Here is a 16,556-nt window from a genome sequence, read left to right as displayed (position 1 = left end):
GCAGAAGAGGCTCCCCTGAGGTGAAGAGTTCGGCTTTATGGGTACTGGACAGGAGAGGCCACCAGCAGGCACCCGTCCCGATTACGACCTGGGGCAGCCGTGCATGCACAGGACAGCCAGAGGACGCACAGAACTGACTGGGAAACCCAGCACAGGAAGTACCATCTTGTTGCTTTTTCATCCTCTGGAAACATAAGAGTTATGTGCATTGAGTTGGAAGGCCCATCAGGATAGTTACTTATTAAGAGGCAAACAGGAAAAGGAGGAGGGAACCAATGTTATCTATGTATTTACTATGTTTTAAGACACTAAATGAAGCTTTTTCTCATTTAATTCCCCATAATTTCATTCTAGAGAGATTAACAATTTTATTTGATTAGCCATACTACCTCAATAAAGGCTTACAAATGAATGATTTTGTTTTGCTGATCAGGCTATAACTACTTGAGTACATCACTACAGAGATAAAGTAACCTGTAATTCACATCAGGTATTTCCATTGATTTATTTAGAAAAGAAAACTACTGCTTGTATACCAGCAGCTCTCAAATACCCTTTCAGAGGACCTCAGACATCAGTTATTTTCATACTACTACTAAGATATTTGCTTTTTTTCATTGTCATCTCACAAGAGGACAAAGGAGTTTTTCAGAGGCTACATATTAGGTGGTATCACAAGAATCTGAGTGCAGAAGTAGATATGAGAATTTAACTGTCATCTCTTGTATCACTTCTGTGGCTTTACTGGACTGAAAGTTCACTAGAAGCAAAAAATTGGCATGGTTTTGTCCCCATACCCAAGCCTATATTCATTGAACAAATCAATGGAAACAATTACTACCTTGAAGGGTTTGGAGCCATCTGCTCTAATTCTATCTCCACGAACAATTTAAAAAGTCAAAATTCCTCTTACTTCTATTAAAAATAAAAATAAAAAATTTAAACCTGCTAATTAAGCCAACCATGCTCCTTTCCTCATGGGGGCCTGGTGTGCAATGGCTGCAAACAGCAGCCTCCTTGGTAGTGTATGCAGCATGTTGCTTGTACAGGTTGCTCTAAGGGACTTTGGAGACATTCCTTTCCAATACATGTTCATGTGTTAGACCTTGTGCTGTCCCCAATATATTCAAAATAAAACAAAATTTTTTTCTAAATTCCTCTTACTAGGTGATTGACTTCTTTGGCAAAGTGAGATACACAAAAGGTTTTGGCTACTACCACTCCATGCAGCCCTAAGTGAGCGATTTGCTCCAGTGGGAAATATGTTTATACTGGTAAAATGATTCAGAGCTTAAATCTTCAAAGTTTTTCCCCTGCTCGCAGCACAAAAGGCTGTCCAAGACACATTTACAAGGCCTCATCAGTTGGTATAACAAAGACCTTAGAAACTAAACCCAACAGCACTTAGTTTCTTTTATTAATTAATAGCGTCAGATTCGGTGTTTTCTGCTTTCCTTTAACAACAATAGGAAAGTAATTAACATTTTGTAATTTTCAAAATAGGTAATGCAGGAAAATTTCCAGAATTGTGAAAGCTCCACAAATCTTGCAAAGAGAAACACCACAACAAAGAAGTTCCTGGTTTATTATTTCTACACATATTTATTATAATGACAATGTATTAAATAAAGTTACTACAAAACGGCACCCTGAAGCAAAATGAATTGACAAATTAGCTTTCTTCCCTCTCAAACTCCCTTACTCTAAATAAACCACACCTAATGAAGAGATTAAGGAACTGAGAGGCTGAATAAGGAATAATAGAATAATAATTCTGACAATTATTCTGGCATTACTTTAAAAAGGAAAAATTTATTGCTTAATTTAGCTTTTGCTCCATAGCAAACTCCAATCTTTCAGGACATAAAACCAATATAAAGCAGATGTTAATCCCTTAATTCTATAATTTTCTTATTTCAAAACAGCAATCCAATAGAACAATTCACTGGTTGTTGCTATATACTTTAAGGAAAAATTGAAAATTTCAAGCTCATCAACCTGTCCTGCTTTATAATAATCAAAAATGACCTTTATTATTACAAAGTTATCAAATCCAATCATTTGATTGCCAAATAATTTTTCATCAAAGCTAAGAAAAAACTATAATCATTCATTTACTGGTTCATCTTTCACCAAATATTTACTCTGCTGAAATGCTGGCAATATGAAGTGAGTAAGATCAAGTTCCTGCCCTAAATATGTTCAGAGTCAGCACCAAACGAGACACCACCTCAACAATCACATTCATCTTGGTTATGGGTTATGAGTTCTAAGGAGAGAATTTTTTAAATTAATGTTAAACTCAGAGTTTTGCTTGGCTCTCAACATTACATACCTAATTTGCTTATTACGTGTTTACTATAGGCTGAAAGACTTCCGTGGACCTACTTGTCATTTCAAGTAAGCAAAGTTACTACCTTTTCATCAAGGAACTCTTTGTTCCATTTTTGTCATCAGAGATGAGCAACAAAATAAAGTGAAAGAAAATAGAACGAGAAGATTTTTTACATCCTGCTACTGGGACGTTTAGGTGCGTAGAGACAACCAATTCACAACTACGAAGAGTTAAAGGTTTGTAAGAGTTTAGAGTCTAAAGAAAAGAACTTTTAGAATGCCATCTGCTAATACTGTACTTAGAACTCTAAGTTATTTGTCGAGAACATCTTTTGCCAGGAAAACATGTACTATATCATGGTTATGATCCAAGATTAACTCACGAAAGCCTATTTTCTTTCTTTTAATGAATATTGAATGTCTGTTACTCCATGAGGCACTGTGCCAAATGTAAAGTCAAAGATCCAATCTCTTCCCCAAAGAGCACAGAGTCTAGTGGGAGACACTGAATTAATGTTTTCATGTGATAAGAATTTTTCCAGAACATCCGTGAGGTGTTTTAGGGAGCAAAGGAAGGAACACCTGACTGAGAGTCACAGAAGGCTTCCCCATAAGATCGTATTTGGGCAGAAGCTAAAGGTTTAGTAGGACCTAGCACACTAAAAAGGAGGTAACAGAAAGGTAGAACCCACCCTAATTAGTGGCTGGTTGGATGATGGAGCTACATGACATGAGGGAGCCTGGAACAACTCAGGGGTTTGGTTTTGGTAACAGATTCGATGTAGGCACCAATCACAAAGAAAGTCGTCCACACAGACCATGCAAAGCTTAAACCTTTATCTTCCATCTGTTGGAACAGAAGGGGCTTTCTATGTAGGGCTTATATCAGCAAACCTGAGGAGTAACATGGTCTGGGACAAGGACGACACCTGTCCCCACCAGGGCATCCCCCATCTCCACTTTTTCCGCCGCTGTTTGCAGCCTGTGCTTTGGCCTTATCAGCACTGTGTCCTTCAGGGAGCTCTTGCTACCCAGTTTACAGATGAGAAAACTGAGGCAGGATAGTAAATAACTTTCCAAGAGAAGACAATGGGCAAATGCCCCCTTTGTCCCAAGGCCCATGTTCTACTACCTAGTTTAAGACACTGCAGGGATTTTTACAAATTCATGTTTTCCAAAGACCGACTTTCATTCAGTCAGACACCATGTGTCGATGATCGAGGAAGCAGATGCTAACAGACACTCCCTCTCAAGTTGTTCCTTTCAATTGTGTCCTTTATCAGACACAAAACGTCTATTTTAATACTAGAATTCCTCTATATTCCCACAGGATCCTTTGGGTAGCCTGTCTGATAGGAATGAATTTCCACTTACCACAACAACAAGGTTTGTCTTTCTCTCTGCAGGTCTGCCTCCTTTTCTATTTTGCCAGTTTATTGTTGTGGTTAACTACATAGGAGACTAGCACAACTTTAAGAATCTCTACTGGAACTGTGCAGAGATTCTGCAAAGCAGGCCATATATTGTGGGGTTTTCAAATTTTCAAAAGTCACAGAACCACAGACTTCTGATCTGGAACTGTGGTTCAGATGAGAGATGAGCTTTATGAAGAAATATGTTGCCAGTGAGATCTTCTAGGCTGAAGTTTATGGGGAAATAGAGATGCTTAAATTATTCTAGTTAATGAGTTTATTCTCCACTGTTTAGACATGGCAGAGTGAGGAAACAGGTGCAGGTGTAAAAAGAGGTGTAAACAGATCTCTAAGAGCCAGAGAGGACTAGCCGCAGAAGCACAGGCTTCAGAATCAATTATTAAAGCCTGCACTGGTCTGCAGTTGAGGGTATGACTGATTCCTGAGTGAAGAAATCTCATCCTGAAAGCTGCTACTTTAAGGTAAAAATAGACTCAGTTCTCCAACTCTCTTTCTCCATCATTGGTTAAAAAAAAAAAAAAAGAAAAGAAACAGCTCTGCTGGTTTGGTAATTGATGTGTCTGACACTAAAATCTCACTCTATGTGCCGCTGTCTTCTGAAAGGCACAGCAAGGTGAGAAGGTCGTCTTGGCATGTGCAAGAGCATATCCCGACTCAAAGCCACTGAGACACATGGCGGAGAGCACTTTCTACTGGGACAAATGCAGTTCTATTTGAAAGTTTACCACGTATTTCAAGTTTCACTTTGAACAAACACTGTATATTAATTGTACAGTAGTTCAAAGAGGAAAATGGCTTAACTTTTGGTTTGTTTGTTTGTTTGTTTTTTTAAAGAACCACCAGTGAAAGCAGAGTAAGGTGTAAGTTTTATATTTACCCTTTTTATAAAACTATTGAAAAATAAGAGAAGATAGAATTCCTGACAGGGAGCACTCAATTCATTAATATGAATTATTTCTATACATACACACAAGCCAGAATAAAAATACGTACAATCAGCCCAACACCATGAATTACACTTTAAATTTTCTCTTCCTGACAAACTACTGACTAAATTGTAAAAGTTCTTCTTTAATCTAGATAATATACTTGATATATATTTTAAAAACATTTGTGGAACAACCTACTCTATATCACTCAGCTCTCCATGCAGGTGGTGCACTGAACAAGAGGCACCAGGTCTTTATTGTAATGAACTCAATTCTACCACCGACAGGGAGAGACACAATAGCAAGAAGTAAATAAACATTTTCAGATAATGTGGATGTGGTAATAACAGAATGAGAGACACCATAGGAGTACGGAAGAAAGGAAGAGCTACTTTAAATGGGATGACCAGAGAAGTCCAGAAGAAAGCAAGCACCAATTATTTAAAAATAATTTTTTTCAACAGGAGGAAAAGCATGTATAATAGTTAGAATTAAATTCAGCTGTTTACAATAGAATACCAAATACAAGGGTTTCCCCAAAGAGGGGAAACAGGGAGCTCCACAGCACCATGAAGGACCCAAGCTCCTTATTTTATTTTGGTAATTTTCTCTCTGCCACCCCTGGTGCGCAGCTTTCCTGCACAGCTTTTCTTCTGGGCTCATTAGAGGGCTGCTCTACGACTGAGCAGTGATGCAGCCTCGGGTGCAGAAGAACGGAAGGATGAAAGGCAGCAGCCTGGCCAGCCGCGTCAGGCCCTTCATATCAGGAAGCAGCTTTCTCAGAAGCCCTGCCCATAAGCCTCCACTGCTAGCTGTTCTGAACACTGGTCCACAGCTACTATACAGCTTGGAAAGGGTTTCTGTTTTTTGTTTTTGCTTTTAACTGGCTTGAGTCTTTTGCAGCCTTGAAAAAAATTAGAATTCCATTGGCAGTAAGGAAGCATAAATGGTTATTGGCCTGTAATGAGCAGTGTCTTCTGATACATCCCAGACAAGCCAATGGCAAATGCAAAGTCCCTAATAGGACAACAGACTTGGTTGGAAAAACAGAAGACTAGTGTGTAGTGTAGGTCACCCGGGGTTCGGGGGTAGCAGCAAGACCCAAGAATGCTGTTAGAGGAGTGAGAGCCCCTATACTGATGGCTTGCCAGGTCCTAGCTATGGTAAACTGCAGACATGCTTGTCATGCACCACCTCACACTCCACAGAATGGGTATGACATTTCACAAATAATAAAGCAAATTTGGTAGGTTAAGTGACTCACCTAAATTCATAAAATTAGAGAGGAGACAGAATTACAACCCAGTTTGATCCACTTTGAGTTCATTCCTCTGATCTCCATCCTCCTCTGCCTCCTCCACGTCCCTGCTGTACCAATTTTACTGAGATGACAACCCTTCATTCTTCCAAGTCCATTCTGGTGATCACCTATTGTCCTGTTCACTCACATTTATGGGAAGTGCTTCTTTGTTCTAACGTTATTCATTCGGAAATTCTAGATAAAAGTGGTTCCATGTGTTTCTTTACCTACCTAATATGTATAGGAGAAAAAAGTTAAAATCGAAAATGACTATCTTTGTATGATGCTGAAGTTATGGATGTGTGAAAATTCATGTCACAGGAAAATAAATGTCTATACTGCTCCTCACTCCAAGATACCTGGGGAGAGAGAAGACAAGACTGAAATTTCAAAGCTCCTGGCAGTTCTTCAGTGCTTGAAACATTAATGAGCTTCTGAATTTGCAAAGGTGGGCCCACAGCCTAAGGATGTTTGAGAGTTAAATTGCTCTGCATAATAAAGAAAAGGTAATTGAGTTTCCCAAGGAATCAGAGAATAAAGAGGTCTAAGAAAATGGAAAAAAGCAGGGAGCTATGAAGACGACTGTTGTCTAACCTCACCTAACATCGTTAATAATTTCTGCCTAATCAGCAAAAGGCACAAAACTTGTCCTGAGCTCTTATGTTGGGGAAGAGTCAGCAGTGAGGGTTCTATAGATGACTCCTGTGGGCAAGTACTGGTGAAACGCTTTGAAATGACACCCAGGATAAGCCGTTATTTAAAATGTAGGAGCCTAAAAGAATCCCATGAGGCCTGGCAGAGCTCCTGACGCTCTCCAGGGCAGGAACAGGCAGAGGTGGGGCTGTTAGGTCAGGCATGCTGAGGCTGCACAGCAGCAGCATCAGACAAGCCCAGTGGTCCAGCAGTTACTTCAGGTGAACCTCGTTATCTCCCCCTCACTTCTCAGCACCACCCTGTTCAGCACCTCAGAGTCCTCTGCAAATACAGCTGGTGAGGCACACCTGCTCTACTTCAACTGCACGCTGCCAAGTGTGACAGACTGTTTTCACAATAGCTTTTAAAAAGTCTGTTTTCCCCAAGTGGTTTCTTCTCTGGGGCCCTGTGGCTTTCTGTGTGAACTTCAGACTGAATTATGTATTAAAGAGCTGACTGGTCCCTGCCTGTGTGCTAGTGTCACCTTGTGCCACTCCCAACATGTTCCCTGATTACCAACAAGATTGGCTGCCAGTTTCCTCTAGGTGCCAACCTGTTATATTCTTGTCCATCTTTACTCATGCTGTTCCCTCCTTTTCAAGTGTCCGATTGTCTAGGCTGCACTTGTTTTCCAACTATCTTCTATGAGGCCTTCAAAAATCAATTCGGGCATCATTTTCTTCAGGAATCCTCTGCTTCTGACTCTGCTGGCATCTGTTACACTCCCCAGCACCCCATGTGCACCTCCATCCTGGCACACTGTGCTCTGGTGATTATAATTCGCCTAATTCCCCCGGTAGATGGGCCCAAAGAGCCAAGCACTGTGCCTGCAACAAAGTCATTTTTATTCAGTAATTCTTATGAATTAAAAGCTTTGTATTTTTAAAGCCTAAAAAGATAATCAAATACAGATCAGCCCAAGAAGAGTATACTTCAAATGACGGGCAGGAATACATCTTCCCAAATCATTTTTCCTTCAAAACACATCTATATCCAGATCCTCACGTATTACTCTTCTCGAGTTAAGCCAACACCAGCCTTCAAACCCAAAACATGAATGCTAACTGGGATACATTAATAGTTTTTCCTTTCACAAACATGAGGTCTGAAAATTAAGTTTGCAAACTCGTCCTAGAAAAAGTGCTACATACATTGTTGCTGAATATTACTAGGGTCACCCCTTCAAGTTACTCCCTTTGGGAAGCTATGTACTGATACCAGGGCCTAGTCTACTCTTCAAAGCAATTTTGGAACTCTTTTCCAAGGTCTGACAATTAAGTCCACAAACTTGTCACTGTCCACTTATGAACTGTTCATACAGTTGTTCAGCACTGTATGAACAACTCAGTAAGATTCATAACCTTGGTAACTGTGTCTCACAGTTGTGTTTGCGTCAACGTGCGGTGGAGTCTTGCTGAGTGGTGTTCATTAACTGTTGCATGTTTTTGTGTGCCATCCAATCGTGGGAGGTTTGCCAGCATGAGTGTATATGGATATTGCCTTTGGAGGTAGGAGTTTGCCAGGCAACAGTGTGTGCATGTAGGTTGCAGGAGTGTGAAAACAAGTACATGTGATAAAAGCTTATGTACTAACTACAGGAGCTTAGAGGGTTTTAGGAACACCAAGGACAGTGCAGCAGAGCTGTGGGTACAGTGAGTTCGTGAACCATGCTACAGTATACTTGGCTAGCTAAGCTAAATTAGTTACTTGGTGAATCTGTCTGAGAAGGAATAATGTGCAGACTAAATCTGTGAGAGAAATGTATTTTAAGTGAAAAAGAGTTAAATAATTCACATGGAAACAACTATCAATTGAAAAGCTACCAACTCCACTCCACATTGGCTGAATGAAGAGCAAGTCTTATCTCAATTACTCCAAAAGAACAATCCAGAACTAGATTAAACTAGTGAGAATAAACGTGTGGGGGGAGGGAGGTGTTTCTAGTCAAAAGTCTGTCATAGCCCAGCACAGGTTATAAATGGAATTTAACACCGTATAGAACTGTGGCCAAGTGATCTGAGCCTGACTACCACCAAAGGCACATTAATGTTTTTAAAACTAACAGAATGGATGTGAACACTGGCAGATCATTTTAAATTCTCATTTATAAAGATCTGGAATTTTGGTTTGCGTTACCTCCAAATCCAAATTTCACAATGCTGCGGAGTTCATAGTTTTTAGCCATCATCACAAAATAACCAGCACTACCTAACAGCTGGTGGCAGCAAAAACCTGAAGCTTGAGATCAGACTTATGATGCCTGAAGCTAAAAATCATCTCATAACTTCAAGCACAATAAAATGGGAAGGTTATTCCAGGTGTGCAGAGATTAGCGGTATGGTCAGAGTATAAACTATCCCATTTACTTACATAGAGAACAACTCAAACTTATGTTACCAGATAATTACTTTATGTAAGGGGAAATTATTTTCAGTGGAAATGGTAGAGTATAACCAGCTAAGTACATAATCCCTTCAGGTACACACCTCAATTACAGTTCTTAGTGTAGCTACCTAGCACGAGCTAACTAGTACACAATCACCTTCAGCTATATTAGCTTTTTGAGTCTTTAAATATCCAAAACACATCAATTAATTTTTGTAACCATTTCATTTGAAAAGATCCTTGGAACATTAATGGTTACAGAGACAATGGATGTCATGTTTCTAATGTTATAAATTATTGTGATTCTTACTACTCAATGGTTGTATCTAGGAAACTCAAAACCCAACTACGATACCATAAAGTAACAATGACAATACAAGTTCAATCTATACTTGCAGGCTGCTTGACATTTTCCAGCTTGCCTTAATTTTGTAAAAAGAAACGACCTTAAATAATTAAGCATATCAAGAGGTAAGTCTGTAGCTCACTGAAATACCAACATGTTCATGTCTTTACAATACTGGGAAGCACTCATGAAATAGAAATATTATTGTTGTTTAAACAATTTTATAGGCTTGTGCATATTCACTACAAGGCCATTCTAATCTTCATCTACCTGTATCTCTCTAAAATCAGAAATAAAGACAATCAGGAATCAGAGAAGATTTTAAAAGAGGCAGAAAAGTCTGGCTGATTTTCCCCCCAGTCTGTGTTTAATTAGAGCACTCTCAATAAACACACAATTTCAGATTAGGTTTCTGCGCTCAATATTTATTAATTTGGATGCTCTTTAAAAGAGAACTTGTAAGCATCTTGATAAATAAATTTAGCTGCTGTCACTTTATAAAAGGAACAAACATAATTAAAAAAGAAATAAAAAATAGACAATGAGATGGAAGGAAAATACTTACAAGACCTGGGTGCTATCAGGCCCGTTCGGGATAACTGAGCAAGCTCCCTGCAGTGTTGCAAAGGGCTCAGGGAAGTCAGAATTACCATGTCTTGGGACCTTAAGGCAGAGAAATATAAAGGGTCTGAGGAAAATCAGAATCTCCAAAAATGGAAGACCAAATATCAAGAGAGCTAAAGAAGAGATCCTCCTAATAAAAGGAATACTCAGGACAGGACAGAAGGCACTATTTTGAATTTACTTCAAGTTCTCTGCTGGGTCTCCTCTTCCACCTCTACCTATAGCTGAGTCAACTGATACCACAAAATGTGCACAAAATACTGAGCTGGTTTCTCTCAATTTGAAGACATTGACCTGTGACCCCAGGTGAGAGGAAAGGAGGTTTATAAAAATAAGGCTTTTCCCATAAGATGATAAAATGTCTTTGAGTTCGGACATTCACAAACCACCAAATTTTGGCTCACTGGGGAGCCAAATTCTTTGTTTCATTCTTTCCTTTTCTTATGATACATGGACAGGGGTTAAAGGTAGCAACTGAGGAAGACACATCCAAAGAGGAATTTTTCCCAGTGCCAGGATTTTCCTGGGCGGTCTACTCATTCATTTGCTCACACTGATTGAGTACCTACCATTGCCAGGCACACCGCCCTTGAGTAAGACCAACACTGCCTCTGATTACATGAAGTTTATATACTTGTGAAAGGTGACAATAATAAAAAAACTAAGGAATGATCATTCCTGTTAGGAAACCATCTATCAGTTGATTCATTTACTTAACATAGATAAACGCTTTGCACCAGGTTCTGTGCCAGCTGCTGGAGGTATATACCAATGATTTAAAAATGCAGACTCAACTTGGGAGTCAGCTACATACACATGGTAAGAGAAGCTCCAGGAATTAATGAGGTAACCCAGATGAAGTATGAAGCGAACAAAGAGCTCCACGAAGATGGAAGATGGTACAGGAAGTAAAGGAGAGTTTAGTGTCACTGTAGCCCAGGGAAAATGTTTCAGGAAGGGAATTTTAAATGTGAAAGGAATGAAAGGGAAGTAGAGAAAGAGGTAGGGAAGGGACTTTTATTAAGTCTTAAAAAAAAAAAAAGTCTCACTTTGTCACCCTCGGTAGAGTGCCCTGGCATCATAACTCACAGCAACCTCAAACTCTTGAGCTCAAGTGATTCTCTTGCCTCAGCCTCCCAAGTAGCTGGGACTATACAGGCCCCTGCCACGGAGCCGGGTTGTACTTTTTTAGAGATGAGGTCTCGCTCTGGCTCAGGCTGGTCCCATGAGCTCAGGCAATCCACCCGCCTCTGCCTCCTAGAGCGCTGGGATTACAGGTGTGAGGCACAGCGCCAGCCCCGTGAAGAGGCTTTAAAAAAGATTTTCCCCTCCTTTTCTTCCTTCCTGAAACAGAAGAGATTCATCACATTTAAAGACCGAAAATAATGGAGAATAGATAACTGGTGGAGTGAGATCCAAAGAATAATTAAAAAATGACATCTAGACAGCAGGAGACATTTTTGTCAAGGGGATTTCAGGATAGGAAGAGGGACAATTGCTGATACTTTAAGGCAGTGATTTCAACTGTGTGCTGAGAGAGGATCTGAAGAGTGCCCTTAAATTTTTTAAAGATTAATTATTTGCAGAAGAAGTTCAAAGCACAGGAAGTATATATTTTTTACTCTTTTTTGAACATAATTTAAGTGTTCAAGGAAGTTTAAGTTCAAGCATACAGTGAAATAAAAAAGGTTGAAAAACACTGCTTTAAAGGGTGATGAGAGCTGGAGGGTTAGGAGTTCTAAGAATCTCCTACAGAACAGCCTCGGGCTAGCAAATCCCCAGGCACAATTCAGTGCAATTGAAGAGATCATAGGTTTTTAATTTTGTTTTTAACTTTTATATTTTTTAGGAAATTGGTAAAAGATCAGGGAAGGGAGAAAGTAGCTGATGTATGATTATTTACAGAGGGATATATGAAATTTCTACAACTAGCCAAGAAAGACTTGGTTAACAATGATTCACATGTTTTTAAGGGAAGTTTCCATGTATCACTCCAAGTCAGAAGGTGGGCAATACAGACACTGCTGAATCAGTAACTTCCGTGACACAGATGACTGCAAACCAGCAGACCTGTCTACATGGGCACACCTAAACAGAAGAAAGGAACTCCGGGCAACAAGTGTCATCCTGTGTGACCCACACCCTGGTTACCTCACATCAGGTAAACTGCTTTACTGCACTCTGTCCCAAGTTCTCCTTTTTCAAAGCACGAAGCTCCTGCTTTCTCGCAGGAATACTGTGGAGATGAATGGACTGTTATGTTCAAAGCTTCTGGGCAACTTATAAAAGAACCTGAGAACATCAAAGGTCTAAACTGAACTGGAAGAGTCCTCTGGGCATAGGCTACTCCAGACCACACACCGGTATGTTCTCATTACACGCATAAAGAAAGGTACATATTTACAAAGGGCTCATTTCAGAAGCATTTCTGTCACCTAAATCATTTGTTCCAGTATGCATGACTGAAATCTATCCTAAATAAGAGGATAGCATCACACTGCCTGAGCATGAAGCTGGCAACTCCCCTCTTACTACCACGTGAAAAAGCATTTCACCCCTTGGTGTACCCCAAAAGTCAGTCCTTTATTTACTGAATGTCTGCTCAGTCAACACAGAGCCTTCTTATTTTGTCTGTCCCCTTGTTAATTCTTAGAGGTGGTTGGCTCCTAGAGTCTGGGAACCATGTCAGTCTCTGTGTCCTGTACAAGTTCTCAAGCTAATGTCTGCTAATAATAGTGTTTGCTCAACTTACTCTTGGCCCAATAACATGCAAGTGTTGCTCTATAAAAGCTGCTACTGATGGCAATGCCCTCGGGAGAGATGACATAGATGCCTTAGTCATTACATTTTTTATTAAATTCTATGAAATTCAGATATCATAGAATTAACCATTTTAAAATTAACCATTTAGTAGCATTTAGTGTGTTCACGATGTTGCACAACCACCACCCTATCTAGCTCCAAAATATTTAAAACTTTTTATAAACATTTTTCTATTTCTCTCATAGGAAACCGTGTACCCATATTAAGCAGTTGCTCCCTATTCCCCCTTCCCACAACCCTGGGCAATCAATCTTTATTCCATTTCTATGGATTTACCTATTTTGAATATTTCATATACACAGAATCATAGAACATGCGACCTTTGTATCTGGCTTCTTTCACTGAGCATAATATTTTCAAGGTTCACACACATTGTAGCATGTACTGAATATTTCGTTTTTGTTTTGTTTTTTTTCTTTTTCTTTTTTTCCTTGATACAAGGTTTTACTCTTTACTCCTGGCCCACAATGAGGCCTCCCAAGTTGCTCAGACTACAGGCCTGAGCCATCACCCCACCCCATTGTATTTTATTCTTTTTTAAGGCTGAATAATATTCCACCACATGGAGAGATCACAACTGGTTTATGCATTCATTCACTAATGAATATTTTGACTGTTTCTGCATTTTCACTATTGTAAATAGTGCCCCTATGAATGTTATGTGTACACATATAACGGTTTTCAATTGTTTTGAGTTTGTACTGAGGAGCAGAATTCTTCTACATTGCTGAACTTTTTTTTTGCTATTAAAATAGTACGATTACTGCTTTCACCAAAAATATATCACCATGAATAAATTTTAACTCTTGATAAATATTTCTATATTTGCTCTTGTTCCAAAATATAAATCTATTTACACAAAGCAGCAGTAATATTAGAGTGCCTATCTTACTAAATTCTTGCTAACATTTGAGGAGTAACATTTCTTGTTAATTTTTCTCAAGTATTATCTCACTATTTGTCTTTTAATCTTACAAATGAATACTAAAATATTATCTGGAAAAGTGCCTTCAAAAAATTTGTTGGGGGCAGTGCCTGTGGCTCAGTGAGTAGGGCACCGGCCCCATATACCGAGGGTGGCGGGTTCAAACCCGGCCCCGGCCAAACTGCAACCAAAAAATAGCCAGGCGTTGTGGCGGGCGCCTGTAGTCCCAGCTACTCGGAAGGCTGAGGCAAGAGAATGGCTTAAGCCCAGGAGTTGGAGGTTGCTGTGAGCTGTGTGAGGCCACGGCACTCTACCCAGGGCCATAAAGTGAGACTCTGTCTCTACAAAAAAAAAAAAAAAAAAATTTTGTTGGGACTTGGTGTGTGCCACACCTTTTGGGGGCAAGACACAATTGCAAAAGGGACTTTACCTAAAAAATGCAATAAGTGCAACCTGGCTTATTGTACCCTCAATGAATCCCCAACAATAAAAAAAACAAAAAATTGTTGGGAAAGACTGATCTCTTACAATGCTTAATCTTATCACCTACAAACATACTATGTCTCCCCAATTAAAGTTCTGTATTTCTTCAAAATTTTTTATAGATTTACGTATTCTTGTGGCCTCTAACTACATTATTGTAAGATTTCTCATGGTTTTTTTTTTTTTTGGTAGAGACAGAGTCTCACTTTATGGCCCTCGGTAGAGTGCCGTGGCCTCACACAGCTCACAGCAACCTCCAACTCCTGGGCCTAAGCGATTCTCTTGCCTCAGCCTCCCGAGTAGCTGGGACTACAGGCGCCCGCCACAACGCCCGGCTATTTTTTGGTTGCAGTTTGGCCGGGGCCGGGTTTGAACCCGCCACCCTGGGTATATGGGGCCGGCGCCTTACCGACTGAGCCACAGGTGCCGCCCAATTTCTCATGGTTTTTTAAATGCAAAATGCACAGTACGTTCTAAAAAAGCTTCCAATTTTTGAACCAATTATTTTCTGTAGTTTCATAACACAAAGATCACCATTTTAAGATTATGAATTTGAGCACAATTTTGTTTGCTTTGTTTGTTTTATAATTCTCTTCTGTAATTTTCTAGAAAGTTTTCATTTCTACTTTGTTTGAAAATACTTATTTTCTATGTTCCCAATGGTTGGGACAGACCTAATACTCTCTATGTCCAACCAAGAATCAATTATTGTAAGTGTTTCAAAGATAACTGAAAATAGGTACGGTACTGTATCTGCAGTTTAGTCTTGGCTTAAATGTCATTGTGCATTGTGTGACTGCATTTGTTTGTAACAGTGGATCTATTCTAACGGCAAGAAGTGCGCATAGTATACAGCCTCAACAATCAGCAGGCTCTATACTAATTATAATATTTCTACCTCTCTTCATCATACTTTCACCTGATAAGCACTTGAGAAATTTAAATGGAGTTTTCTCTGATCACTAGTCCATGGATCTGTTACTTTTAGAATTAGAAACACCTAAAATAGTAAAATATTGTCTAGTGTCATGGAAATATTTATATATTGGTGAGTATGGGATATACAAAAATATATCTATATTCAAATCACAAATTACATACTAACTATACCTTGTATTGTTTACAAATTAAATCTTATTTCAGAGACAGGGCCTCACTATGTCTCCCAGGTTAGAGCACAGTGGTATTCTAGAGTACAGAGATCACAGTTCAGGGTAACCGTCAAACCCTGGGCTCGAGCAATCATCAGGGCTCACCCTCCCCAGAAGCTGGTCTGTATCTCGGACCACAGACATGCACCAACATGCCTTGCTAATTTTTTTTTTTTTTTTTTTTTTTTAGGAGATGAGGTCTCACTATGTTTCCCAGGCTAGTCTCGAACTTGAAGCAATCCTACTATCCTATTCTCCCAAAGTGCTGAGATTACTGTCAGGAACCACTATGCTTGACTGTGCCTCTATTTTAAAAACGTATTAGGAGAAAAATATCTAGAAGTATTGCTTAGGCAGTAACATTACCTTTGCCCTATGTAAAAGGGATTTTGGTGATACAAATATTAATTTTATTTATGATGACAAAATACCATGTCATCTTACTTCTTGCTATGGTAAATATCCCTTTATTGCACCAAAAATTAAAGTTAGGTTTCAAGAAGATTTTACATAATATAATAAGCTTAGTATTTTCCTACTGATATGAGATAAAACAATAATCATCCCTGAAGGAAGTTTACCATTCAAGTAAAATAACTGCCTTGTTCTTTGAGACTTAACTCTATTACATAAAAATGTTCTTTTTCCTATAAATAACCTTTACAGTATCAAAGTACCCTAAACTTGAGAATTTCTTCACTACCTGAGCATTTAAAACACTATACTTCACTCCTGAGCATTTAAAACACTATAAATGTTCATATGTTACTACAATGTCTGAACCTTACTTTCCATCACAGATCTGGTAGTACTTCAAAAACTAGCACAGAAAACAGGGGCATTCACACTATGAGTATTTGTTCAATTTGTAGAAATAAAGTATCCTCCAATTGTTTATAATTTTTCGGAACAACATTTGCCTGGGACAGTTTCAAACATTTATTGAAGATACTTCTGGGAAATAAAGGACAATTTACTGGCACATATGACCATCAAGTGGGAGAACGTGTCAATCCCCCAGTTACCAACTCTTCACTGAGGAGGGCTTTCCCATACTTTATAAATGAAGTATGTACAAATTAGTCATGAACTCCAAAGGCATTATACTACACAGAACACAGAATAAAAAC

The 16,556-nt window shown here is 39.2% G+C and overlaps 1 protein-coding gene and 1 non-coding gene across 3 annotated transcripts in view; one reads left to right on the top strand and one right to left on the bottom strand.

Moving 5' to 3' along the window:
- The window catches only part of SMYD3 (SET and MYND domain containing 3), a 607,450-nt gene that overhangs the window by 330,740 nt on the left and 260,154 nt on the right, over nucleotides 1–16,556 (bottom strand). The gene's annotated exons all lie outside the window — the stretch shown is intronic.
- LOC128597951 (small nucleolar RNA SNORA70) lies at nucleotides 946–1,077 on the top strand. Its single transcript, XR_008383486.1, has one exon. It is a non-coding gene; the product is annotated as a small nucleolar RNA SNORA70 (small nucleolar RNA).

This window comes from Nycticebus coucang, chromosome 10 (assembly GCF_027406575.1).
Source record: "Nycticebus coucang isolate mNycCou1 chromosome 10, mNycCou1.pri, whole genome shotgun sequence".
NCBI classification, from domain to species: domain Eukaryota; kingdom Metazoa; phylum Chordata; class Mammalia; order Primates; family Lorisidae; genus Nycticebus; species Nycticebus coucang.
Note: the sequence above shows the minus strand (reverse complement) of the source record. Positions and strands in the feature narration are given on the sequence as shown.